We start from the raw sequence: 11846 nt of genomic DNA on the forward strand, positions 1-11846 counted from the left end.
TGATAACAGGTCGTCCATTGCATCGATTATTAAAATATTGAACACAAGAAAATTATTTATAATACATAGTAAACATAATTCGCCATTCTAACGATCTTACGAGGGAACATATCCAACTTTGATGAAACTTGGTGGGTACATTAAGCAGGTGAAAATAAGGGATACGTATTTTTTTATAGCTGCCCAATCGCAAGTTTAGGGGTTGAAAACGTAGGAGGCAAATGTATCGTATTATATATCGATGGATTCGAAAAGCAATTTCCGTTCATTTTTGTCGTTATATAAATTTTGGTATCTCTTAAGATAATGTAACAATTTTTTTGTTATAAACAAATTACACTTTACAAAATCTCCGACCAGTTTGTGTTTTACCTCGTGAAACCATGAAACTTTTCCCTAAGAAGATTTCGTATATCTATCGTAGTTCTCGAGATAGCATTTTTCTGCTGAAACTTCAAAGGGGTGATTTCAACCCCTAAACTTGCGATTGGGCAGCTATAAAAAAATACGTATCGAGTTCGTTCCCTTGTTAGTATGACTGGCAAATATGCCACCAATTAAGCAACGATGGGTACACGACGTTTTATGCGAAATAAAAAGAACCGACAAGAACAGAGGGTTGCTGACAAATAGATTAATTACCCTTTTCAAAAAAAACGTTGGTTGACAACCTCGACCGTATATGGTCGCAAGTGGACACGTCGACATGGGCAATTGGACTGTTACAATAGCGACAGTTGACGTTCGTTGCAAGTAGAAACGAGACGGGAGCAAGGACGTTTTGCAACTTAGGCGGTGATTGATTTATCAAATGCGCGATACTTATCTGACGGTATCGTTGTGTACACGAAATACGCTACCGCTTGAAAGTTCGGGCTTGCCCGTTGCTGTTCAGAAAATTCATCGGTTTTTACAACCCAACGATGCATTGCGGCCAGGGCGAGTAGTATGGTTATCGTACTGATTTATATTATTAATTGCACTTCGCTTAAATGTCAATAAACAAATATCCTTTTTCAGGTAATCAAGGAATTTAATATATCAAAATCCCTCATCCAAATCATTTTAGCAATTTTACTGGAGTTCCAAAAACGACAGTAACCGATTCAAACAATTTCATGTATTTGCAAGGTATTTAGAGAATGCGTAATATAAATTTCAAAAATCATTAAAATAGGGACCACCCTAGTGTATGTTACTTTAATATTTTATACATTATTGCGTTCGTTCACATTTTCATAGATTTCCTCACATTTCCATTTTTCGTAAATGCATAAATCCCAACAGTCTACTTATTATAATGATATTTGGCCAAATTATACACAAAATTATATATTATTAAGTATAATCGATAAATTACTTGGACGAATTAAAACTTTGAGCAACTATGTGTATATTTTAGCATCGTTTGATTGAATAGCTCTCGGAACTCGGTTAGCGCGAGGAAACAGTAGAATCAGACTTTCACGGACAGACGTTCTCTCACTTGTGTTAGATATCGATGTACTCCTAAACTATTTTCGTAACACCGAGATAACAATTTGCACGACGCACGTGTGTGCATTATCGGGCGAAGAACGTAATACCACGAGATACGTACATACAGTGACTCGTATGAATATTTTGTCACCATGGTACTCCGAGTGTTATTCCTTTGTATTAGGTTGTCCCGAAAGTTTCTTTCGCGAGTTGCACTCGATTATTTCATGTGGCCGTGTTTATGATAATAATCAATTAATAATCTTGACTGTATAATACACGATAGATGTTTATATTATAGACGTTTTTGGGTGCGCTGATTCCAAATATGAACTCAAAATTTAGAAATTCAAAATGGCGGATCCGTTATGGCGGGACAAAATGTGAGAAGTGATTTAATTTTTATGAAACTTCGTACCCAGGTCTTTTTGGGTGGGAATAATTCCGTCATGCGGTTCACTTGGTCAAATTTACTCTAACGAGCGATACTTTCATTTTCAAGAACTAAAGTTTGTTTACACGTTCGTTTACGACAATACGACTTTTTTTTTCATTTCTCTAATTACTAAATAAAAGCATAAACATGAAACGCGAAATATTCTTTTTCAGCGATCGTCTCTAATCATTCGAATCCAAATGTAAAGGCGCGAAGAAGCAGCATTAGTTCGAAACAAGTACACACAAAGCCGCGATAGAAATAGCGTTGACACCTTCCAAGGAAGAGGAAGAGCCAGAAAGTAAACACGAATCGAAACTTGAACTCGACCTTGTTGCGGCAGCTTCCTCCCTAGAACAGTATAATTTCTCCGATGGTACAGCCTCGGTTATCCGCCTCGTCCGTAACCGTCGATCTTCATAAATAATTCAACGCGGGGCAAACGTCGGCACGTCGTCTTTAACGCGACGTCGTCCATGAAACCGAAAGCAAGGAGTCAAAACATAGAAGAGAAGGCGAGAAATCGTGCCAGGACGGAAACGCGCGACGGAAACGCCCGCGGAGGGAGCCTCTCGATAGGAATATTCCGATTCGACGAGGCCTCGAAAGTGGACCGTTGTGCAGGTTATGGTTTTCTCTGGTCTCCAAAGGGGGTACAGGAGGGTTGGCATCCGTTGCAGCCAGGGATCGAGCAGGGTTCCAAGGAACTGGAGGGTGGTCCTTTCAGGTCCCTTGATTTCGGGTTGCAACGAGCGTTGCCTGACATTGATTTTCCTCGCCCTCTTCCTCTTCGGTCCGCTTTCCTTTCCGCTCCCGTCTTCGCAGCCAACATCAAGACTACTGGACGCCTTCGATTGGAGGGTTCTTTGCGAGAACCAGGTACGGACGTCTCCTGGTTTAACACGCTGGTCGCCGCGTCATTCACCAATGGAATTTTTAAGGAAAAATTAATGCCAATAGTTAGACGACAATTAACTTAAAAAAGTAAATACAATGACAAATGTGAGAATATCTAATCTTCAACAGTCTCGAGAGAAAATTTTGACTTGGGTACAAATCCATACTGCTTCATATAAAGAAAAAATTCAAAAAATTCAACATGGTTTAATGTAGGAACAAATACAGGGACGTACACAATAAGTACAAGGGCACAATTGTGGACGCAATCGTGGATCTATAATTCCACATAATCCGCGGAAGCAAATCGCTATACCTTTCATTGTACTCGATTATATAATATCGTGGCTCCTACTTTGGTTATACAATGAGATAAAACGTGTCTTTGTCAAACTGTAACATTAAGAGGACTGAAGGTATAATAATGAAAATAATGATGGTAATTATGGTATATTATTGTCTATGTTGCCTTTTAATTCTTTAATTTTTAATCCAGCAAAAATCAATCAAACATAAATTTCGCAACACGCTACTTACAAGAAATGTAATTAACATTGAATTATAATTAAATTATTAGTATTGTAAATACAATGCAAATGTCATTTACAGATAACACCGTTTCAAGCTAAGTTTAACTTCACCAATTGTGACAACAGTATTTTCTTTCTTCGATAAAGTGGTTTAAAGAACAAGAAAACATTGAACAATGAGGCGGAACAACGTTCTTCGAGATCTGGTGTTTTATTAAACAAAACAAGATTCTAAAACCTCTTTTGGCAAAGCCTTCATAAAACACAGGAATACAGAGACAATCTACAATTGAATTTAAACAATTCCATACACGATCTAAAGAAAACACACATATGCACCTATATACATAAAACAAACATGAATTTATTCGTTTATATATATACAGGGTGTCCCAAAAGTCGGGGAGGAGCCGGAAATGGGGGGTAGCTGAGACGATTCTGAACAACAATTTCCTTTGCAAAAATGACGGATGGGGCTTCGTTAAGGAGATATTAAGCGAAAACCCTGACCAATCAGAGCGCGCGTATACCGCTGGAGCGGCCGCGATAGCGATGGCTACGCGCTAGGTAGCCGCTCTCGCACGCGACAAGTGACTCGACGTGCATCGAAGGATATTGACGCGGCCGCTCAGCGCGTAGCCTTCGCTACCGCGGCCGCTCCAACGGTCTACGCGCGCTCTGATTGGTCGGGGTTTTCTCTTAATATCTCCTTAACGAAGCCCCATCCGACATTTTTGCAAAGGAAATTTTTGTTCAGAATCGTCTCAGCTACCCCCCATTTCCGGCTCCTCCCCGACTTTTGGGACACCCTGTATATATGAGACTGATATACAATACATATACATGATATACGTAGAGATACGGTTATCGCATCGAACCCTTCAATTATGTCACAAGTTTTTCTCGCTGTCATCAGAACGATCCTCCCTCTTTGTCCCCCATTATCAGATCACGGTGGTTCCTTTGTTTCTTCCGTGGAATGGTGGTCGGGCCAGCATGCCGCCCGAACGTCGACCAATTTGGCGCCACCGGGCGAAATGTGTCAAGGACTGGCGATGGCTCCTACGCTCCTCGCGTGTAATCGAGCTTCCTCGTGCGATCGAATCTCGCGGCGGAGGAACGCACCGGGGCGTTCCGTTTCGACACAGCGCGCAGTGGGACAGATTTCCCGTAACGTCGTCGAAATTCTTACGATCGATGTGTCGTTTCACTGAACATGAACGTTTCAGTCCTCCGTGTAAAATTCATGAATAGGCTGCGCCTTTTGTGCTTGTAGATTATCCAGAATTTACATGTAATTATTCTGCACTATGTGAGTTATATATATATCACAATTATCATCGTCACCGTCATTATCATACATCTTATGATGACGACGATTACAGTGGCTATCTTGATGACAACGAGTATGATGATGATGAAGATGATGACGATGACAATCGAAACAGTGATAAGTGCGACAATAATTATAATGATAACGATAATTATGATGATGACACGTAATGATAGCTATAATGTTGATGAATTATTAATAATAACTATGTTGATGTCGATGACGATGAGTCTGATGACGATAACGACTTTAATGATCACAAGTATGATAACTGTGATAATGATTATGATAACTGTGAAGTTGAAAATGTAATATTAAGAATGGCGATGCTGATGGTAATGCTTATAATTGATCACAATGACGATAATCTGATATATAATCTAATATTATAGTGATAATCATAACACTAATGATGATAATGATTATGGTAATATGTTGGTGACGACTGTGGTAATAATACGTAAAAATCAACTCCAATTTATATTTATAAAATTAACAAAAATTGTATATTGCAAGAAATAGATAATTAACGATTATATTCATTACATGTTACATTTAATTTCATAATCACACATTTTGGTCACGTTTTGAGATATTCTCCCCGCCCCCCCCCCCCCCCCTTACGTGAAACGTTTCAACGTTTCTCTCATTGCCTGTGACCGACTTTTGGCCACGCATCGACACTCAACCAGAGATTCGGAAGATTTCCCACGAGACCAGTTGTAGACTCTTTTTATCCAGGCGCACGTGTGCTCGCGGAAATCGCTCTTTATTTTGGCTCTCGGAAGAGTTATGTCATCGGCGCGCGTGGACGCACACACGCTGTCCGCCCTCTTGGAACTATTTCTACCAGGTGGCCGCCTGTCCGCCCGTTGCCACGATGATGCATCGCAGAACGCGATGGAACACGTTCACAGACACGCGAAAATTTCTACTAAATTCGAATTTCGTTTCCCGGCAAATGAAAACCAGGATAATCGAGCATTTATCGCAGAGCATGTTGCGAGTCGATACGAATTCACGAATCCTATTCAGGTTTATTTTAATTGAGACGTTACCTTCGACATTCATTTCTCTAGTTCCTTAGGTTTGCAACTTTTTATATATTCCATGTATGGATGAAATATACAATACTGATACGATTATGATATACCATATATAATTCTCTTCTGGAAACGAGACTGTAATTTAATCCATCCATGGGAAATATAAGATGTCTACGAAACTACAAAGCGTAATATTGTTAATAAATTGTCATTGTTTCCAGACAATTGGAAACCAGGATGATCGAACATTTATCGCAGGACAGAGTCTGTGAGTTGACGCTATTGGAAATGGGGTGTAATGAAATAATATAATACTAGTTTTATTAATTAAAAATTTTAATTTTATTTCTAAATGTCACGAACAATCTGAGATCTTTTCTCTACGAAGATGTGCTCAAGTCTAACAGACAAACGTTACAAGTGAAAGGTTGAAAGAATTTCTAGCTGTACACACTGCAGTTTTTACACATCCGTTTAGATTTTAGGAAACTATAGGAGGGGTCCTCAGTGGCATTTGAGAGGGCAAGCCATATTCTAAACTTTCTCTTTTCTTATTCACCAGTGACAGATATATACATTGTACGTCTCTTCTCAGTACATCTATTTTTAAAGTAAAACAAAAGGTTGAATCAGAGTAAATATTCCAACAGATACAATTTCAAGAATCCTATTCAAGTTGATTCTCTTTGACACGTTATTAAAAAATTTCTTAAAAATTTACCCTAGCATAAATTTAATCTACATAACCACTAAGAAAATTTGCTAGACTTACGATGAACAGATGAAAATAAAAATTCCATCCAAGTACCTCGTGTACCTAGCAGTCGGAGAGCAAGAAGGATTTAGAAGTACGACCCGAAGCGTCGAGTGACCCAATCGAGGCAATTCATTCAATCGAGTTTTCGTCGGTTCCACGAACACGGAGACCCTGAAGAAACACGGTCCGAGGGAAAACACGAAATTCCCGATTCGACCTTCGATTCCTCGTGCGTGTTTGAGCGGAGGGCCAAGCGAGGCGAGGAAAGCCCGCAACAGTCCGCGTCCGGTCGGCTCCATTCCGCATTGCCCGAAGAGAGGGGAAAATGGAAAGGTTCGGTTACGAGACGCAGCATCCAAGGTCTTCCCCACCCATCTCGAAGGCCTGACCCTTTTCCCTTTTCAGCTGAATGGATCGAACGGGCGAACAACATCGAGAAACTCTCGATAGAGCCCTACCACAACTCGTCCCGGCTTCTTTCGATCGCCGCTGGTATCATCGGCACTTATCAGCGGAATTTGTACCCCTAGCTCGTCCTTTCTTTCCGTTCGTCGATGTACAACGGGTAAAAAAAGATGTGGTCACGCTCACTTTTCTTTGAGCGAATGCTCTTCTTTTTTGTTACCAGTCTCGAGACAATTTTCGCGATTTTTTTTTTGTCGAATTAATTTTGTGAAACAAATTTTAGATTTTATAAAATAGGCTGAGTTTCCTAAAACTATAAACAAATAATGATCAACGTTGTTTTTTTTTTCGTTATTATGTATTCCAATAATAATAAATATTTGTGATAGGTTCACTCTTGCCCCTCATTGTACACAGAATAAAATCATCGAAAAATCCCACTGTTTGGAATTTCCCTGAGAAATAAATTTCGTACGATATGTCGTTGCAGTGTGTACATTATTTCATCGAATTTTTATTTCGCGAGCACGTGTCAGGGTCACTTTCTTCGAATCCATTTTACGCACGTGTACATCGAAGCGTGGCATCCTCGAGCTCGAAATAATTTCTCGCGAAAACTGCTCTACCTCTGACGAAATTTTGTTTCGTCTTTTCTCGCCAATTTTCTAGAGAACCATATCTTTTTTTTTCTGTGTCGATTCAATCCTTCCTAAATGCGATCGTTGTATTGAATTGCATTGAACGCAATAGAAGTGGCAACGTTATCCGTTACAGCGATCTATTGTGCGTAATAAAAATACTGTGCGTCACATCATCGATTCTTTTTTTTTTTTGTTGTGACAACACTGCTACGTAGCCTGATTATCGACACATGCTCGTAAGCGAATTATTCATCCACCAGACCGTCCAGAAATAACACCTCTTGTCTCATACTACTTCGCGTCTGACTGCCGTCTGTTACTACTGCAAGCAACTGTGTATCGAAAATAGAGTATGTTCTTTATTTTGTTGTTTTTTTTCTTTTAATAAGAAGTGAGCAAGTTTTCTTTTGCTTCGTGTCTTTCATCGTGTTTTAGAATTTTATTTTTATTTGCCTGGTTTATCGAGCAATGAATGCAGTTGCATAAATTTAAAATATGCACCGAGCAAATTACATAGGTATAATTTTAAATACTTGTTTATCGCTCGTCAGCTTCTTGATTTTCATGGACCTGGTATTGAAAATTTGCACACTAGATGGCAAAAGGCTATCGATAACAAGGGCGATTACATACACGATTAAAAATAGAAATTTATTAAAGATTTGTTCGAATTTAATGTAAAAGAAACGAGATTACTTTCCAGTTTACGTAGCAGCAAAAAATAGACACGGATACTAATCTACCCTCGAAAGAAAGTTATAGCAAAGTATTCAAATATAGGGAATTCAAGTTACTCCCCTCGAGTCTCCAAGGGTTAAAGAGAAACGACGCACGACTCGATCGAGCAATTCCGCCAACGATGAATCGATAGTACGCCCTTAGCCGCAGGTAGAGAAAAAGAGCACGACCACAACCGCCGTTTGGAAACCTAGCCGGACACGAGAGAGATCTGTCAACTGCAAGCCGCACTTATCCTGCCGATAGTCCGAATGACCGCCGATTTGGAAACACGCCGGGCGGTCCCGTTCGCCACAGATTACCCGTCTACTTGATATATTCAGGGATGCTCCGCGATAATCGCCGATACACGTCGGCAATTCGGAATCCGAAAATTTCCTGGCAGAACAGATGGCGCATCCTTTCGCGGAAACGGTCGCTCCTAGTGATCCTCTAGGTAGCGATCGGACTAACCGACGCCAGCGAGGCAACAAGCGGAAGTGACCACTCTGACGTCAAACTTTAAACGAATTTGAATGTTAATCGGAATGTCTCTGTAGAATGTTTAACTAAATGACACACATATTAAATACGATGCAACCTTCTCGAAGGCGGCGCAAAATTAAACATTTTTTATTTAGACTCGAGTTAGTTTTTGGTGGGAAATACTGTTTGAGAGGGTTTGATGTATTTGTTTTGGCGAGGGAGGAGGGCAATATTGCATATAATTAATGATGGTATTTGGTGAGGGCGTTGATATTGCATAGTGTTAATGTGTATATGTATATTGTCTGACAGGGTTTGATGCATACAGTTAATGATAGTATTTGGTGAGGGCGTCGATATTGAATAATGTTAATGTATACATGTATACTGTCTGAGAGGGTTTGATGCATACAGTTAATGATACTATTTGGTGGGAGGCGATGATATCGAATAGTGTTAATGTACATGACTTCTAAAGCGGATATAATAATAGTAAAAATCTATCTCTACATTACACCTAGTTAAATGCGTTCAGCTGTTACGAAGTACCTACATATTTACGTAAACACTACAGTAATTATTGCACCTACGCGAATAAAAATAATATTCCACGCAGGTGAAACCGTGGGGCGTAGCTAGTCAGAAATAATAGACGATCACCACTTACAGGATCACTCGTGCTTCTTGACGCCATCGCGCCAAGAGTTTTGCGTTTCTGCATGTCTCAGGGGCGTGCGTACCCCGCGGGCTCCCCTACCTGCTTTCATTTTCCCCCTTGTTCCTCCCACGTCCCTCGATCTTCTGTTTCTGTCTCATTTTCTCCCCTTTTTATTCATTTCCCTTCGTCCTTTTCCATCTTTCCGTTCGCCGTTCTTCTCGTCCTTCTAACGCCGTTAGCTTCTGTTTAGGCTCGCACATTTTCTCCCCCTCCCACCGTCACCCTCAACCCCCCTCTCACAGTCATCTATTCGACTCAACTCCACCAGGTTCCGCGTAGAACGTCTTCACGGATTCGGCCTTTGTTTCGCCACCGATCCTTTGTGAATTTCATAGTCAGCTGCACGAAATCGAGCCCCGCGGCTCCGTTTACTTTTTCTAGGATGCCCCCGCTCTATTTTTAGCCGGTATCCGCCGAAAAACCGAGGCGGTTCCGCACGTAAGCCCCGTGCACGCGCGCGGATGCGCAAGCTTGAAACGCGCGCGACGACGGAACGCGTCCGTCGGGGATATTTTCCGTGGATCGATTCCGTTCGGATGGAAACAAAAAATAATTTGCACGCCCGCGCTCGCACTAGGGAAGTTCCATCGTTCACCAACTAATTTTGTAGTTGTATCGCGTTCCCTTCGGTTTTCCATACAAGTCATACGATACTTATTTTATATTTAATTGTGTTATATATGATATTTTAATTTTTACTGACAGTATGGCCAGAAATGCATGATTACGATTAAAAGTGAAAGTTAATATCGTTTAAATGCCCACCGCGACTACACTGACAAAAGCCTACAGACTCTTTTAATCCCATTAATTTTTCAATGAAAAATTGCAATTTTATTGAAAGTCTACCTTGTTTCTTTAAACATATTCTAAATAGAATTAACACAAGGATTGTAACATTACCAAGGACTCTACCATAGTGGAAAGAACAACAGGTCTTGAACCAAATAAACCTCTACGTTTGGTATTTATCCACGGTGTCTATTCCAACCCGAATGTACCGCAAACTGGTATTCCCTTTAGGAAGACCTACAATTAGCATTCCTCTGGCTCAATCATGGACTCCTTCAAACCTTTCAAGTATTGTGAAATAAAATTCCAAGCACTGTATCGAGGGTTCTTGTGACTTCTGTATCGGTAATACTAAGGCTGTCGTTTATTCTCACGACCGAGGTGTTTTTGTGAGAAATCCCTCGTGGGATCCTCGGTGAAGCTGGAAGAATTGGGAGCAGCCACCGTGGCGGGATACGCTGGCGTTAGCATCTAAGAGTTAATGATCGGTTCCGCATGGCCTAAGGAAAATAGTAACGTTTGTAAATGGTGCCCTCGACGCGACTCGATCGTGACCGATGGACGTCGCAGCGTTCCTCGATGGCCTTACACGTGCCAGCAATCTGTGGATGCCATTGGCCTGTGCCGTGAACTTCATCCTCGTCGAAGGGACCGGCAGAGAATCTCGAATACAAACGCCAAAACGAGACGGCTGATTGCGTAACGCGTATTCTTCGCTTCTTCTCTTAGACGAGGATGCTTGTTTGTTCGTTTGGTCGATACGTGCTAGGATAAAGCGTGCCTTTCGCGAAAATTCTCATAAATATTCGTCATTGGTTGAAGAGAGATGCTTATTAATTGATTCGCTGGCTTCTGCAGGCGTCGCCTCTTTGCACTACGAGAATTCCTTGGACAATTCTGTTTTGTACGAGCGATTAGACGTTTTTATAGGCGTTGAAAATTAAAAGGATTCGATTTTCGTAATGACTCTTTTTATAATATTAAGTTACTTATATAACTTCACTTATTCATGTGAAGATTATTGAAAACACGTATTATGCACAAACATTTATTTACATTTAGTGCAATCGGAATTGTACGAATACTTTGTGGCTTCAAAATTTTGGTATTTTCTTGTTCTGTACTAGTTTAGTGTTACACGTGAATTCTTAATTTACACATAATATACAGGGTGGCGCACATAACTCTTAACAGCTTAATATCTCGGAAACTATGCCATCGATTTTAAAGTTCTTGGTCTTAAATTGCACGGATCTAAAAGACCTTTCTAACTAAATACATAAACGTGAAGTGCCTCCCCCTTCTCCTTTAAGAAGGGCGGGGGTACCTTTATAATTTTAAATGGAACCCCTATAAAACGTTACGTATATTTAGATTGTACAGGAAAAACTTAGTAAATTCTGTTTGAAACATTTTTTTGTCAGATATTTCCATAATGAGATATGACAATTTGAAGTGTTGATTTGTAGATACTTGAAGCGCTCGGAAATCGCCCCTTATTTCGGCACACGATTATAAAAGAAAAATAAAATTCAAGCTGCACAGAAAAACAGTGTTCTTTAGCATTAGTTCATAGCGTTGCCACGCGAATCGAAAAACTCTAAATAAA

The 11846-nt window shown here is 40.3% G+C and overlaps 1 protein-coding gene across 7 annotated transcripts in view; it reads left to right on the plus strand.

Annotated features, from left to right (window-relative positions):
• LOC128890281 (zinc finger protein chinmo) overlaps positions 1-11846 on the plus strand; it is an 82407-nt gene that overhangs the window by 68122 nt on the left and 2439 nt on the right. The window lies entirely within an intron of this gene.

Source organism: Hylaeus anthracinus, unplaced genomic scaffold (assembly GCF_026225885.1).
Source record: "Hylaeus anthracinus isolate JK02 unplaced genomic scaffold, UHH_iyHylAnth1.0_haploid 12000, whole genome shotgun sequence".
NCBI lineage: Eukaryota > Metazoa > Arthropoda > Insecta > Hymenoptera > Colletidae > Hylaeus > Hylaeus anthracinus.